Consider the following 17,414-nt stretch of genomic DNA (forward strand, 5'->3'; position numbering starts at 1 on the left):
CTGGTTGTCCACTGAACTCTCACTCATAGCTTTATCCTCTGAAAGCTCTTCGTCTGCCACCAGCCAGCCAAGTGGAAAAAATGTATTCTCTCTTGCCTTGCCTCAGAGAAAGGGCTTCTGGCGTAACTCCACTGAAATCTGACCGAGAGCTTCTGTCTGTTTCTTTTATCCAAGAGGGAGGAATTGTGGGATATGAGAGAGAGGGATTATGGGTTTTCTCCCACAGTGCTCTCTGGCCCAAAGAGCTTTAAGGGAGGTGTGGACTCCCTTGAAGTTAGAAAGTTTACTTTGTGAAGCTGGCATACTTGTGAACTCCAATGAGTAAAGGTGTGAACACAAGCCTTGTATTAATTAGTTCTACTTAGTACCTTGTTTCAGGTTCTGGCCAAAATCTTCTTGTAAGATTAGATCAACTCTAATTAGTTAGCAGTTAGTAAGGATTCCAACACATATGTTTCAAAAATAAAAAGCTTTAATAAAAAATAAATTTAAAAAAAGGACTAGAGAATCGAATAATTATTTGAATGGTCATATTGTAGAAAAGGAGTTAAATTTGTTCTTTTTTTAATTTTGAAAGATATAAACAGAAATAATGAGATGAAGTTCTAAAAAGACAGAATTAGATTTGATAGGATGAAAAGCTTCCTAACAAGAAGTGTTGTCCTGGAATAGAATGAACTACCTTTGAAAAGGTTGAGTTCCTCATTATTAGAGATCTTCCAAAAAGATTAGATACCCACTTGGATATGTTTTAGTGGAATTTTTTTTTAGGTATTATTTAGACTAAATGCTCATTGAATTCATATCCAAGTCTAAAACTTCTGTAACCCACTATTTTCCAAAGATCTGTGAAACTATGTGATTCTATGACACAGCCAACACTCTCACCAAAAAGATATAACCATAGCAACAGAGTTATAGGATGATAGTTATGGAATCCCAAATTTACAAGAGACTCTAGAAGCCACCTAATCCTACCCAATAATGAATCCAAACAATGCTATTCCCTCTAAGTAGGCTTCAGGACTATATTTAAATATTTTCAGTGACAGAGCAGAGAAATTCAGTTTTTCAAAGGATCATTTTATTTTTGAACAGCAATTACTGGCAAAGAATTTTCCCTTATTTTAAGTTAAAAGTTATCTCACAAGAGAGTAGAGTCAAGAGAATGCTGTATATACAGCAATAACAAGATTATGAGATGATCAACTCTATGTACATGGCTGTTTCCAACAATGAGGTAATTCAGTCTAATTCCCGTAGACTTGTGATGAAGGGAGCCATTTACATCCAGAAAGAGAACTGTGGGGACTGAATGTGTATCACAAGATAATATTTTCACTTTTTTTCTTGTTCTTTGCTTGCTTTTTTATCTTTCTAATTTTTTTCATTTTTTGATCTGATTTTTCTTGTGCAGCATGATAAGTGTGGATAGATGTATAGAAGAACTGCATGTTTAACCTATTGCTGCCTATGGGAAAGTCTGGGCAGAAGGGAGGGAGAAAAATTTGGAAAATAAGGTTTTGCAAGGGTGAATGTTGAAAGATATCTTTGCAATTTTTTGAAAAATAAAAAAGCTATTATTTAAAAAATCTACATATTTATCCTAAGTGTGGTGGAAATTTAGTACTATGTACTTATACTAACACTATTTAAAGATATTTGGGAAAATTCAAGATTATGACAGAGAAGTACTTATCTGAACTCTTTTTTGATTAAAGATGTTTATTTTCAAAACATATATGTGACCTACACTCAGTCCCCATAGTCCATTTTCTGGGTGTAGATGGCTGTTTTCATCACAAAACAAGTGGAACTTGCCTGAATCACCTTGTTGTTGAAAAGCTCCACATTCATCAGAATTGATCATTGTATAATCTTGCTGTTGGTGTGTACAATGTTTTCCTGGTTCCACTCACTTCACTCAGCATCAGTTCATGTAAATCTTTCCAGGCCTCTCTGAAATCATCCTGCTGATTATTTCTTATAGAACAATGATATTCTATAACATTTATATACCATAACTTGTTCAGCCATTCTCCAACTGATGGGCAGCACTCAATTTGTAGTTTCTTCTCACTACAAAAAGGATTACTATAAAAATTGTTTGCACAATACGTCCTGTTTCCTTTTTTATGAACTCTGTGATACAGACCCAATAAAGACACTGCTAGCCCTTTGGGCATAGTTTCAAATTGCTCTACAGAATGGTTGTATCAGTTTACAACTCCATCAACAATTTATTAGTGTTGAGCAAACATTTTTGAATGCTTATTTTTGCCTTAATCATTTCTCAAGTGAGATAATGCTTTTCCTTGCTCATTCATGTGAGTTTTCTTCTACTCTCCAATGAAGTATTTGCATTTTTGAGTGCTATTATTAATGTTCATTAGAAAATTATTTGCCATTAAAAGTATAATTTAAAAATAAATACATCACAATAAGAGTTAAGTTTTCATAACTCAAATGACCTGGATTCCTTCTAATAGAGGACATGGCATAAGCAACATTATTGCGCACTAATTCCTTGGAATAATTTTATTTCTGTTGCAAATGCAAAATGTACCTAAAACTATTCTTTAGGAAGATAGGCAATTAATTGCATAGGATTATTCTCTGAGTTAAAGATTACTTAGAAACAATAATTAATTAGATTTTTCAAGACAGAACAGCATAAATAATTAAAGAACCTAGACTAATTTAGTTCTCCTCTCCTTAAAAAAATGAACTTTATTACATCTACTTCCACAGTGATAATCTTTTAATTTGAGGGATTCCTTAAAAACTCCTTTTTGAAATTTGCTAGTGTTATCCTTGCAAAGAATCAAAGGGAGAAGAAAAAAAATTATTACATGTCAAACATCTGGTTGTGACGTACATTGCTGTTGAAGCAGAATTCAAACATATCAAACTGATCCTTTAAACTTACATCATCTGACACTAATCAAAATTTAATTATACTTTATTTATTTTAATATTCATTAAAATTGAGTTCCCAGTTCTCTCTTTTCTCCTTCCATAGCCATTGAGAAAATATGGAATCTGATAATGAGTATATGTGTGAAATAATGTAAAACACACTTTGATATTATCCATGTTGCAAAAAAGAGAAAAAAATAAAGTGACAAAAGTATGCCTCAATCTGCACTGAGAGTTCATTAGTTTTTTTTTTTTTCTCTTAATGTAGATAGCTATTTTTCTTCCTGAGTCTTTGGAATTTTCTTGGATCATTGTATTGCTCAGAGGAGTTAAGTTTCATGATTGATCATCTTTTAGATATTGCCGTTATTGAGTTAAATGGTCTTCTGGTCTTGCTCACTTCATTTTGCAAAAGTTCATATGAATCTTTCCAGATTTTCTGAAATCACTCCTCTTATTATTTCTTATACATAATAGTATTCTGTCAAAATCACATTACATCTAGTTTGGCAAGATACTTTCAATTTTCATTTTTAAAAAAAATTTTATTTATTATTTATTTATTTATTTTGGTGAAGCAGTTGGAATTAAATGACTTCCCTATGGACACAGACATAGTAAGTGTTAAGTGTCTGAGGCTGGATGTGAAATCAGGTCCTCTTGACTTGAGGGCTGGTGTTCTATCTGCTGTCTAGCTTCAATTTTCAATTCTTTGCCACCACAAAAAGAGTTGCTCTAAGAATTTTTGTATACATAGGCACTTTTCTTTGACTTTTAACCATCTATCAATTAGGGAATAGCTTTTATTTTCATAAATTTGAGAAATGGGACTTTTAATAGAAAAAAACTGATATAAATATCATTTCTGTGTTTTCTGCTGTTTTCTAATCTTGGCTAAAGGGTTTTATTTGTGCAAAAATCCTTTGATTTCATATAATAAAATATTAATTTTTCCTTATTTCTATCTTTTTATTTTAATTTATCCTTAAAATATCATTATTAAGATATCCTTTCTTTTGTGGTCATGGACTCTTCCCTTAACAATATATCTGAAAAGAAATGTTTTAATTCTTCCATAATTTACTTAGGATATCTTATTCTATGTCTAAATAATGTTCACATTTTGACCTTATCTTGGTGTATGGTGTGAGATGTTGGTCTCTGCCTCATTTCTGCCAAACTGCTTTTCAATTTTCCCAATAATTTTAATCAAATAGTGAGTTCTTGTCCTCAAATCTTGGATATTTAAGTTTATCAAACACTAGATTCCTATGATTGTTTACTTCTGTGTATTGTGCTCACTTCACATACCAGCAATGTTATGCTTAAGAGTCTGCAAAGCAGTTTTCACCAATATCTGAATCAAGAATTAGTAGAAGATCAGATTGATTTTCTTTCTTTTTTTCAGATTGATTTTCAAAGAGAAAGAGGGATTAGAAACTAAATTGCCAGCATTTGTTATATTATGGAAAAACAAAAGGAAATTCCAAAAAAAAAAAAATCTACTTCTGCTGCATTGACAAAAGCCTTTGAATCTATGGATCACAATAAATTGTAACCAGTCCTTAATAAAGAGATGGAAGTACCAGATCATTTTACTTGTTTCATGAGGAATATAGATGTAGGCCAAGAAATAAGAATTAGAGAGCAAAATGGAACTGATTGACTTAAAAGTGGAAAAAAGATACAACAAAGTTGTATATTGTCATCTTATTTATTTAACCTATTTGCAGAATACCTCATGAAATGCTAGTGTGGAAAAATCAAAAGCCAGAATTAAGGTTGCCAGAAAAAAAAAATATTAACCATCTTAGCTATGTAGTTGATACCACACTGATGGCAAAGTTAAGAGGAATTAAGAAGTCTCTTGATGAGGATGAAAGATTATTCTGTAAAATTAAGTTTAAAGTTTAATGTTACAAAACAAAAATACATAATAAAATAATTGTAACAAATATAAAAATAAATGATAAATAATAATTTAATAATAAAACCCCAACTAAGGCCATGGGCTGGTCCCATCACTTCCTGGTATATAAAGGGAAAAGAAATTGAATTAGTGTCAGATTTTATATTATTAAAATTATTATTATTAGACTTAAAGATTTTTACAGACAGTGACTAGTCACAAAAATAAAAGATACTTGCTCATTGGAAGAAAAGCTATAGCAAAGAGAAAGCATATTAAAAAGAAGAGGCAGCACCTTGCCAACAAAGGTCCATGCAAGGAAAGATAGTTTTTTTTTTTTTTCCATAGCAATATAAGATTGTGAGATTTGGACTACAAGAAAAAGTGAGCATTACAATATCAATGCTTTCACTTTATGATGCTGAAGACTTTTAAGAATTCTTTGGACAGCAAAGAGATCAAATCAGTTAAACATTTAAGAAATTAATTCAGGCTATTTATTGAAGGTCAAATACAGAAGCTGAAGCTTAACTACTTTGACCACATAATGAAAAGAAAGAATGAAAAGCAAAGACTCTGATGCTGGGAAAGATTGAAGGCAAAAGGAAAAGGTAATACAATAACAGAGAATCAGATGAATTGATAGTATCATGGAAACAGTGAACATGAACTGCACAAACTCCAGAAGATAGAAGACAGAAAGGCTGGCATGTTGTGACTCATGAGATCACAGAGTGGGACACAACTGAACAACAACAATTGTTTCTGTTGATAAACTCCTCTACCAAATTTTAATGAATACTGGTTTGTAATATAGTTTGAAATCTGGTTCTGCTAGATTTCCTTCATATATTTTCTAACAATAATTCTTTTGACTTTTTCCTTCAGATGAATCTTTTGGTTATTTTTCTAGATCTATAAAATAATTGTTTGATAGTTTAATTGACATAGCACTAAATATGTAAATTAATTTAGTTGAAATAGTCATTTTTACTATATTGGTTCAGTCTATTCATGATCCATATTTCTTCAATTGTTTAGCTCTGATTTTGTATGAGAAGTGTTTGTATAATTGTGTTCATATAGTTTCAGGACTTGTTTTGGCAAATAGATTTCCAAGTATTTTATTTTGTTTGCAGTAATTTTCAGTAGAATTTGTCTCTCTTTTTTCTTTGTTTTATTGGCAATGTATAAGAATACTGATAATTTTTGTAGGTTAGGTTTATATTCTACAACTTTGCAAAAATTGCTAATTTTCTCAACTTTTTTTGTTGATTCTTAATTCCCTAAGTATACCATCTACTATTTACTACCATTTACTATGTGCAAAAAGTGATAATTTTATTTTCTCTTTGCCTAGTTTTATTTCTTCTATTTCTTTTCATTTCTTTTAATCTAGATGCTATTTTTTCTATCACACAAAACTGTTTTTCTTATTTGTGTCAGCAAAGGATACAGCCTGAATACTTGCCCCCCAATTTTTCTACCTTAGTTATATATATATTGTCTTTACTCTTTAAGTTGTAAGTTCTTTGAGGGCAGAAATTGTCTTTCTTTTTCTTAGTTGTATCTCCATGACTCAGTATTATGTCTGATATATAGTGGATGCTTAGTTAATATATTTTTTTAAATCAGATGGAAACTAGCCTAGTATAGGAAAATATTGACGTGGCTTTGATACAGGCTCCAGGGAAATCACTTTTAAAGGGGAAAGAGACAAGTAAGGAAACAAATGGGAAAAAAAAGACTGAAATTATCAAAGATCTAATAATGAAGATTTATGGAAATTTAGGGGTTTCAGTAGTCCTGGACAGGTTCTCTTAAGGTATCTTTGTGTTCCAAAAAGTATGTATCTGTAAATTAATGACCTTTTCTCAATCATCATTTTCCTAGACTTCTCTGTAGCTGTGTAGATTTACAAGAATGATCTAAAGAGGAAACAGCACATATATTTGAAAGAGTGTGAAAGACTTTTAAGTTCACAGAGAAACAAGAGGACAAGGGAAAAGAGTTGGGAGAGAGGACAGGGGAGGAATCTTTGGAGGGTTGGGTAGCTTACATAATAGGAGAATAAGGTAGCAGGTAGCAGCAAAGTACAGGAGTCAGAAGGGATAAGAAATAAGACATAAATACAAAACTACAATAAAGATCAGGAGTAGAATTTATTATGTTAAAAAAAAAGCTGGGGTAGTAATTATGTTCTCAGACAGAGCCAACACTAAAATAGATTTTATTAAAAGAGAAAAAAATAGGTAAACTATACTACATGTCAGCTATATTAATCAATATCATTTTAGAATATTTAAAACAACTAGACTATATTAGGTTGGAATATTGTTGTGGTAGGAAATGATAAGGTGATGGATTTAGAAAAATGTGGAAAAACTTAGACTTATGAAGGAAGATGTTATAGATCTTCAGAGAAATAGAGAACAAGTACAAATAAGCATAATATGGTTTTAAATGCATGTAAATATATATGCACACGTATGTGCATGATATTATGGTTTTAGATGCACATAAATATATATTGAATATATGTGTATGACTATAGATACCTACGTATATGTATGTATATATGTGTCTATACAGGTATAGATGTATATCTATCTAAATATATTATCTATTTATGTTTTATTGTAGTCTTCTTTGGGAGAGAAGAATCTGTCTCAGGCTGTTAATAAAACCTAAAAAGGGGAGAAAAGAGTCACAGCAGTGCCACATCATAACAAATTCTGCCAACTATCATTATGCAAATGTGTCTTATTTCAAAAGCAGAAAATGGAAGTATACTCTATTTCTAATTGCAGAAAACTATTCTATGGATGGGACACTTGGGAATACAATTTAATCTTTTTTTTTTTTTTTTTGCTCCAAAGTGAAATTGCATAACAGCCTCTGTGCTTGAAATGAAAATCGATTAAAAAGAATGATATACTTTATATAGTGCTTTAGACTTTCCAAAGCATTTACATATGTTTACAGATTAATTATATATGTATGTATGTAACCATCTATCTATCTCATTTGATCCTCACAACAACTATAAGAGGTAGGTATCATTTTAACAAATGAAGATAATGAGTCTGAGACAGGTTAAGTGCTTTGGCCAAAGATTTGCTGTTAAATAAGTATCTGAGGACAGATTTGAACCCTTTTTGAGTCAAATCAGATGAAAATAAGATTCACACAATGTTTATTCCCCTCCCTTCTTTCTCTCAATTATAATAGGTCTTCTTTGCCTTTTCATGAGATGTAATTTCCCTCATTTTACCTCCATTTTCCTTTTTTTTTTTTCGTACAATACCCTTTCCAACTCTATTTTCTTTTTCATATTATCACAATAAAATCAAATTATACCTGCACTCTCTAAATGTACCCATAACAGAGATATAGTTTTCAAGAGTTCTTTCCTTTTTGCCATTTTATGCCTCTCTCAAATTCAGTATTTTAGAGATCAAAATTTTTATTCAGCTTTGATCTTTTCATCAATCCCTATCCCCCTATATCATTGAATGTCCATCTTCTTCCCTAATAGATAATGTTCATTTTATCTGGATAGTTGATTCTTGGTTGCAATCCAAGTTCCTTTGCCTTTTGGAATATTAGATTCCAGCCCTTTGATCCTTTATGGTGGAAGATGCCAGGTCCTTGGTAATCCTAATTGTGGCTCCTAAGTATTTGAATTGCTTGTTTATGTCTGCTTGAAATATTTTTTACTTGATCTGACAATTCTAAAATTTAGGTATATTATTCCTTGGAGTTTTAATTTTGGGGTCTCTTCCAAGAGGTGACTGATGAATTCTTTCAGTGGCTATTTACCATTTGGTTCTAGGATATTAGGGCAGTTTTCCTTGATAATTTTCTGAAATATAAAGTTTAGGCATTTTTTTAAATCATAGTTTTCAGAAACTTCAATAATCCTTAGATTGTCTCTTCTAGATCTATTTTCTAGGTCAGTTGTTTTTCCAATGTGTTATTTTACATTTTCTTCTATTTTCTCTTTTTTTTGGTTTTATTTGACTGATTTTCAATGTCTCATTAAATCATTCATTTCCATTTCTTTAATTCTAAATTTAGTGAATGATTTTCTTCAGTTATCTTTTTAAAGGCTACTTTTGTATTTTGCCAATTGAATTTTTGAATGAGTTGTTTTGTTCAATGGATTTTTTTTTCCATTTCACAAATTCTATTTTTTCAGGGGGTTATTTTATTTTTCCATTTCACAAATTCTGTTTTTCAGGCAGTTGTTTTCTTTTTCCATTTTGTCAAATCTATTTTGTAAGGAGTTTTCTTTAGATAATTTCTGTGATTCCTTTTCCAAACCCTCTTGAAAAGTTTTTACTTTTTCCCCCATTTTTCTTCTAGCTCTCTTTTAAGCTCATTTTTGAGTTCTTCCAAGAGAACCTTGTGAGATAAGGGCCAATTTATATCGTCCTTTGGGGCTTCATCTGGAGGTAATCTGCTTTTAGTGTCCTCAAGGTTGGAATTGATTATTTTTTTTCTTTGTAAAAATTGTCTATTGTCAGAGTTCTTTTTGCTCATTTTAAATAAAAAGTTTAGCTCTTCTTTTAGGGCAGAGGGGAGATTGTCCAAGCTTCCTCTACTGATGACAATGGCTGCAGTTGGCTTGGTGCTGACTAACTTTTGGTTCTGGGTGGGCATTCATTGTGAGGTCCTGTGATATTCTGGGGTTTAGGGGCTCACTTTTTGCTTTTTGTATTTTTATTAGATTTCTTACAGCTAAAATGCTGATCTACTGGCTTGCAACCAGGGCAGAGTAGCCAATCTACTGCAGTGGATTCCTCTGGGTAGATTCCACTGTGTTTCCATACCACCTTCAGTTTCTGTATTACTTGGGCTTAGCCCACCTTCCTCGGTGCTTGATTGAAACAAACCTTTTCTTCAGTTCTTCTAAATTATCTTCTACTAGAAATATGCTACATTCCAATATTTATTGGTTCTGTCACTCCAAAACCAATTCAGACCCTTGATTTGCTATTATTTTGAGGGACATTTGGGAGAGCTCGGGTTAAAATATGTCTCCTCTCTGCCATCTTGGCTCCAACTCCCAACCCTGTTTTTACTTACTGTTCAAAGTACTTTCCTTCCAGAAAACTAGATGAAGTTTGAAACTGATCAACTTTTAAATGGCTGTACTTTGTGTTCAAGTGTTTCTTTTGTACTATGCAATAAATTTCTAAGAACACACAGAGGAACCCAGACTGCATCAAAAGATGGTGAAAGCCAATTCCTATTTTTTTGTGAAGGAGAGATGGGGACTGTAAACATTATATCAAAAGTTTTTTCTTAGTTCTAGTGAAATATCAGTAGAACTCTTTATTTATACAATATAAAAAAGCAAATAAATCTAGCAAAATAGTATTTATTAAACTCAAAGGTGTCAATGTCTAGGGCAAGGAGTCAGGAAAAAATACTAGGAAAATTGTAAAGCAATTTGGGGAGAACTTCAGATTTATGCATAAGGGAAAATGTCATTACCAGATTTAGGATAGGATAATAACAGAAGATAAAATGAATATATTTGATAAAAATAAAATTTTGTACAAATCCTTGCAGTTAAAACCAGAAGGGAAATAATCTGGGGGAAATCTTTGTAGCATGTTTCTTTGATATATACCTCATTTTGAATTTATATAAAGGTATGATTTTGTATAAAGACATTGAATGGTATAAGAGTCAGTCTCCAAAAGATAAATGATCAAAGGATTAGAACAGGACTAAATATGCAAAATGAAAGACATGTTTGTATTCTCTTAAATGAAAGACATGTTTGTATTTCTTAAACATGCTAACCTTATACTTGCTTACTTTATTCACTTCTTATGACCTACTACACCTTATTTGAACTACACAAAGTCATGATTTTATACCTTGATCTTGCCATTACTCATAAATGTACCACTTCCACATTCATGAATTTTGAAATAACTTTATTTTATGACTTTCAGTTATTATTACACATCAACTTTTGCCCTATAACTAACTTCCAAATTCCTTTTCTCATTAGTTCTTTTAAGGCTATTATCCCTATGTTAGCTATCCTCTTCTATCTTCCCCATTCTGATTCCTTGGTTATCCCAATCAATTCCACAGTGTCCTCTTCTTTTGAGTCCCTTTTCCCCTTTTTCTATTTAATAACTTTCCCTGTCAAGTCTCAGGCCCAGTTTATTCCCACAATCTATTGCCCTCATTCCTACTTATAATCCTCTGAGTGAAGCTAAAGAACAAAATAATGGCAAATGCATTCATAAGAAACTCATATCACGTAATCTCAACTGGGTTTTCACTGTAGCAAAGTAATGCTTTTATGTTTCCCTAATTAAATTATCAAATTACTCCAGCTTTTACAAATCTTTTCATTCTTTCTTAAAGCTCCATTCTTTTTTCAATATTTTAACTAAACACCTGGCCTCATATTTCATTGTAGAATATTTGTTTCATTCATGTCTTTTCCACACACAGTATTTGAAGCAGAACTTTATCATCACTGCTATATAAATATCTCTTAATTTTTAGGAATTGGATCTCTCTTGAGTGATATAGAATTATTAAATAAACAATCTTTTAGTGAAAACACTAAGTGAAATGATGTTGATTCATTGAGACCTTTCCTTGATGATATTAGGATAAAATCCCACTGCCTCCTCAGACAAAGTACTTTAAAGCAGAAAAAATCAAGGTTGTCTTCTGCTGAATTCTTTCTCATCTGTTTTTGCCTTTTTCTTTTAACATAGACAAATACACCCACAGAGACATGCATGAATAAGGTATGTATAAATGCACAGTTACACACAGTATATGTTTACACAAATACACATTCATACTTGCTTCCTGTTTCCTCGACAAAAATATAGATTTTTTTCTGATTCCATGGTAACTCCATAGAAGGAGGAGAGTAGAAGTCCACAAGCGGTTGGGTCAGTAATTATTCCTTTTACCCAATGTACTAAGCTGCATGGTGATCAGACATAACAATGCACATGGAAGGCTCTCATTTGCCTCCCAAGTCCTGATTTGCTCCCTGCCCTGCTAATTGCATAGAAAAATGGGCCAGCTTCAGCTGTCAGCTACTCATTAGGAAATCAGTTGACAATTATGGGACTCATAGGAGAAGTTAACTAAAGACACAGACTGGTCTGCTCTGAGATAACAAAATTAACCATTTATAGCAAACAGAATGACAGAATTTTTTTCCAGCATTCATTCATTCCAGGACAGTGGAGGAATTAAGTGTCCAGAGGGTATCTACATACTTCTCAGAAAACAAGAAACAGAGATGCTAGTGGGAAAAGTAATGGAAATAATAATGTCACCATTCATTCTATATTTTCTGTTTTTCTTCCTAATTTGACCCATGTCAGTTTCATTCCTTTCCTCAGAGGATGTATAACCACTAGAAAGCAGAGGATCTTTTAATCCTTAGAAAGTCCTAGAAAGTCTTACCATGTTACATTATTAATCATACAAGAAACACATATTTATTAAATGATGACTATGGTATAGGTAATGATGATGATGAAGATAGACAATGTATTGTGTTTACTATGTACAAGGCTTGTCATAAGTATAATGAATACAAAAACAAGCAAAAAAGAAAGGAAGTCCCTGCCCTCAAGACATTATATTCCAGTGACAAGAAGGTAACCAGTAAAAAAGGAGCTGAAAAGGAAGGTGGGGAGAGGTAGAACTATCTAGGAGTATGAGGAGTCATGCCCCTTAGTAATGAGCGTTGCAGTATTGGTTCTGGATTGTATAGAGGAAGAAAGAAAAAATGGGAAGAAGGAAGGAAGAAAATGAGGGAAGGAGAGAAACATGAGGGAAGGAAGGAGGGAGAGAAGAAGAAAAGGCAAAAAAAGAAGGGAAGGAAAATACAAGCAACAAGACAGTTTCTGCCCTCAAGGAGCTAACATTTTAATGGGGAAAAACACAATATGATGGGAAGCTCTGAAGTGGGGGAAGAAGGTGCTTATATCAGTGAGGAGATCTGGATTCAGAGCAGAGACTTGACAAAGGAAGTAATTGTCTGGTCAAGGAAATAGAGAAGTAACAAAAGTAAATTGAGCTCTAAGTTGAACATGGCATGAGACTCTCATGAAATTCGGGTTTTGACAAAACATTCATCAAACAAAAGAGGAGGATACTGAACACAGGCAAAAAAAAAAAAATGAAGGACAAACTAATAAAAAGAAGAAAATCTGGTTTCTTCCTTCCCTGAGCTTATACTCTATTATGCGGTTGTAAAAAACAATAAGGAACAAAAAACACAAAGAGACATATGGCAAATGGCAAGTGGACCAGGAGTTAGAAAATTTAGGTCCTAATCCCAATTATATCACACAATTGTTATCACCTTGGGAAAAAATCAATTAATTTCTTTGAGCTATAATTTTCTCACATAAAATTGTATGCTTACTTTACATGATTATTGTAAGAATTAAATATTGTAAGATTTATTGTAAAAATTTAAATAAAATAGCATTTCTGAAAGAATTTTACCACCTGTATAAAAACACACAAAAGCAAACTCTTGCTAGGGCATTTGGTGGTTCAGTGGATAGAATGCTGGTCATGGAGTCAGGAAGATCTGAGTTCAAATATGGCTTCAGAAACTTATTGGCTATGTAACCCTGGGCAATTCATATAACTGCTATTTGCCTCAGTTCCCTCATTTGTAAAGTGGGGATAAAAACAATATCTTCCTCCTAATGTTGCTGTAAAGGTCAAATAAGATAATAATTCCAAATTAGTTAGTGTGATATAGTGAGCTTTATATAAATATTAATATAGCGAATATGGGAGACACTGTGCACAAGACCATCCAGTCGAGCATGGTGTTCCCTCATCAGAGAAGGCGCTATTCTCTATGAGCAAAGCAGAATTGAATTAGCCCAAAAGAAACATGATCAGAGCTTAGACTCTAATTAGCTCTATTAGAGCTTCACAAAATTAGAGAAGCTACCCCAAAAGTTCATATGGATTATTTGTGTCCAAACTATGGCAGAGCATTCCAAGGTTATATTGGTCTGATCAGTTATAGTCAGACACACTTGACTCTAATATAGTGATGTTATCTTGCTCCTTTTTGAGTACAAGGGACAACAACCATAGTGAGTATAGTATCGGGAGTTCTCAATCTCAAGGGCAACTGAGTAGACCTATTTGTTTGGAGTCAAGGGTCTATATAAGGCATACCAAAGTAACATTGGGAAGATAGGTTAAGGACAAGTAGTAGAAAATTTTTCCAGTGTGAATTACATTTTGCAGACAATGTCTTGCTTAGTCTAATCACTAGAACCTAGATTTCATCCAGTCAATTGCTGGCCAGGCATTGGCTTATAGCCACAGGAAGCCTTCCATTTCCTTTACAAAAGCTTATATAACAAAAGCACAGGCAGTATCTGTATCTGCCACTGATTGTTAAATCCAAGCTCCGGGACATGGAATAAACCAAATGTGTTTTCCTGGTAGAAATCACGTGCAAATCGACAAGCATATATTAAATGCTGACTAAGTGCCAGGGTTTCTGAAAGGTGGTGGTGATAAAATGACAAAAGTGAGATAGCTACGTCCTCTTCTTTGCACCTGGATACTTGCCAGCTCAATTATACTTTTAAATTTAACTGAATATATCTAATCATCAAGTTAAAGAGATCCGAAAAGAATGTGTTTAATTTAGAAGGTCACAGATTATAGATTCAAGGCTCTCCATGGTGTTCCTGAGACTTTCTGTAGTATGTCATCTGAAATTTATTTTTACTTAATTTATTTTACTTAAAACTCTGAAACACAGCAACAACAACAACAACAACAACAAAAAAAAACAAAAAACAAAAAAACAAAAAAACAAAACAAAACAAAACAAAACAAAACAAAAAAACCAATTAGCCTGTATCTTGTATATTAAAAATGGAAGGGGTGGATGGGGTAAAGAGTCACTCTGATTGGCAGACACGATTTGCTTTTATACAAGGCCTTACAAATTTTTTTGCTCATTTCCCCTAAATATTTGAGGCAATTCAGAATAATCTATTTTGAGGTTTCTTCAGGAAGTAGAAACTTACCTATAATTGGCCTTGTCAATTCAATTCTCCATTTAATGTGGGTCTCCAAGTTAATAGCTTCCCTCATGCCTATGTTTTGATCCAAGGACATTTTGATGACATGATTCTTTTATATAGATGAGGTCTTCAAAGACTGACATGGTGCCTTTTTATAGCTGTAAGGAGAAAAGATAACAAAGCAGCCAAACTTTCCATCTGCCTTATACCAAGCTGCAAACAATGTATTTTCCAGGTGACAATTTCTTTAAAATTGCCATTCTGGACAAAGAGCAGAAATGTTATGTTGCACAGCCTGTTAGCTGTGAATTGTATGAAGGTATTCAAAAACAGTATGAAGTAGTGGGTGAGGAGATAGCCACAGACAGAGGAAACCCTGGGTTCAAGTGGAGATCTTAATATAGAATGCCTATATGAGGATGCTGGACAAGTTACTTTATCTTTCTATGCTCAAGGAACTTTCTAAGACAATAAATTTCAGATATCAGAGGAAGTTTTCTCACCAGTTACAAAGACAAATTCAGAGTTCTAATATAAAAAGCCCCACAACAATGGGTCTCTGTGTGAAACTTAAGAAATCCATTTTTATTTTAATCTAATAGAAAGCAAAGTATTATAGAAATTTGTTTTTGAATGCTTTCTGGACTGAGAAAGGAGTTTACAATCCATCAAATCTAATTCTATTATTTTATAGATGAGAAAATGGACACTTAAAGAGATTCAATGACTTGCCCAAAGTCACAATGTAAATAGTACCATAACAATCTCAATTTAGGTCATGAAAGGTAACTTTCAGTGTGCATTCAATTGCACTGGTCTTTGTGACAGGAACCTCCATGTTCAACTCTGTCCCAATTTTACCACAGCTACAACTGCGGAGGTTTAGTTAAGATGTTACTTTTATATTAGATAGACTTCTGGCCACAGAATTCTGGATTTGCAAATTGAACTATTGGTAAAACTAGAGCCCCCATCTTGATTCCTAATTCCTCTGTGTCCTAATTTCTTAGCTTTACTTTCTTTAGTCTATGGATTCTCTTATTATAGGACTCTTGAACACAATCTCTGATTTAGATTGCTTGTCTTCTCTTCCTATTGTTAATCTCTGAATCTCCCTTATTGGGTATCATTAATTGGTAACCTTATTGTCTTTTAGATATATTTCTATTATGACTTGGACTCCTCCAATGATGTGTTTACAGTTCTGTTCACTTTGATCTGCAACAGAATATTACAAATTTGAGCCAACTTTTTTTTTTTCTTTGCGGGAATTGGGGTTAAGTGATTAAGTGACTTTCCCAGGGTCACAGCTAGTAAATGTCTGAAATCAGATTTGAACTCAGGCCCTCCTGACTTCAGATCAATGTTCTATCCACTACACACCATCTAGCCCTCCCTACCAATTATTGATTAATCAAAGATTATTTGTTGTATTTTAAAATTATTTAGAGTTTTTCCTTGAATTGTTATTCCTTTCTACTGTTCATATCAAAGTTATTTTTCATTAGAACTTTTATAGGGATGAGAAAAATAGAGTTTTGTAATATATGAGAGAAGAATATAGTGAGGAGGAAAAATAAAATTCAAATTAGCTGATTTTCTATTAGGGGTTCTATGAAAAATATTCTTAACAATCTTGCATGTGACAGATCTCTTTGACAGTCTAGTGAAGTCATAAGGTTATCTTATACAAATATTAAAATAAAATCAATTTTATTAAAAGTTATCAAAATATTAGAAAATTAAGTTAACAGAACCCTGAAATCTATCCATGGAAACCTTTATAAGTTAATAGACGATTGATTAAGAACCTGTATTTTAAAAGATATGCTTGAAGACCATTGTTGTTCATGATGAAAAGGAAGTTGGAGGCAGTTACCAATAATTTCAATTATTCTTTTATTATCAGTTCCCAGTTATTATGAATCACTAAGAATTGACTGTAATATTTTTCTTTCTATTTGTAAAACCATAACAATAGATTTGTAATCAAATTATGAATTACAGAAAACATTTATTAAAGACATACTATTTGCAAAACATTGTGCCTAGTGCTGGGAATACAAATGGAAAAGTAAGATAGTCTTTGCTCTCCAAAAAACCCACCTTCTAATGGGTGGGGAGAGGAAAGATGTTATGAGTCAGAACTTGAAACAAGGTGATAACTCAATGGAGTTGATAGAAGCAATGCTTGTGTGCTTGGCTTTTACCTTTGAGAGTTCACACATTAGCTCACACACATTAGTTCACAAGTTTGGAAGATTCATAAGTGTTCACAAGTATGGGAGATACACAAAGTTAACTTTGTAACTTTGTGAAGTCACACCTCCCATAATCCCACTCTTGGAGGAGGAGTCAACCTTTGAGAGAACATAAGGAGGAGCTGAGTCAGTGAATTCAGTCAGTTCGAAAGATTGACAAGCTAGAGACTGAAGTCTGGCAGAATGAAGGATTCAGAAGAGGAGAACCAAGATTCAGAGAGAGCTGGAGGCGACAAAAGACAA

The sequence above is a fragment of the Antechinus flavipes genome, chromosome 3, assembly GCF_016432865.1.
Source record: "Antechinus flavipes isolate AdamAnt ecotype Samford, QLD, Australia chromosome 3, AdamAnt_v2, whole genome shotgun sequence".
NCBI classification, from domain to species: Eukaryota; Metazoa; Chordata; class Mammalia; order Dasyuromorphia; family Dasyuridae; genus Antechinus; species Antechinus flavipes.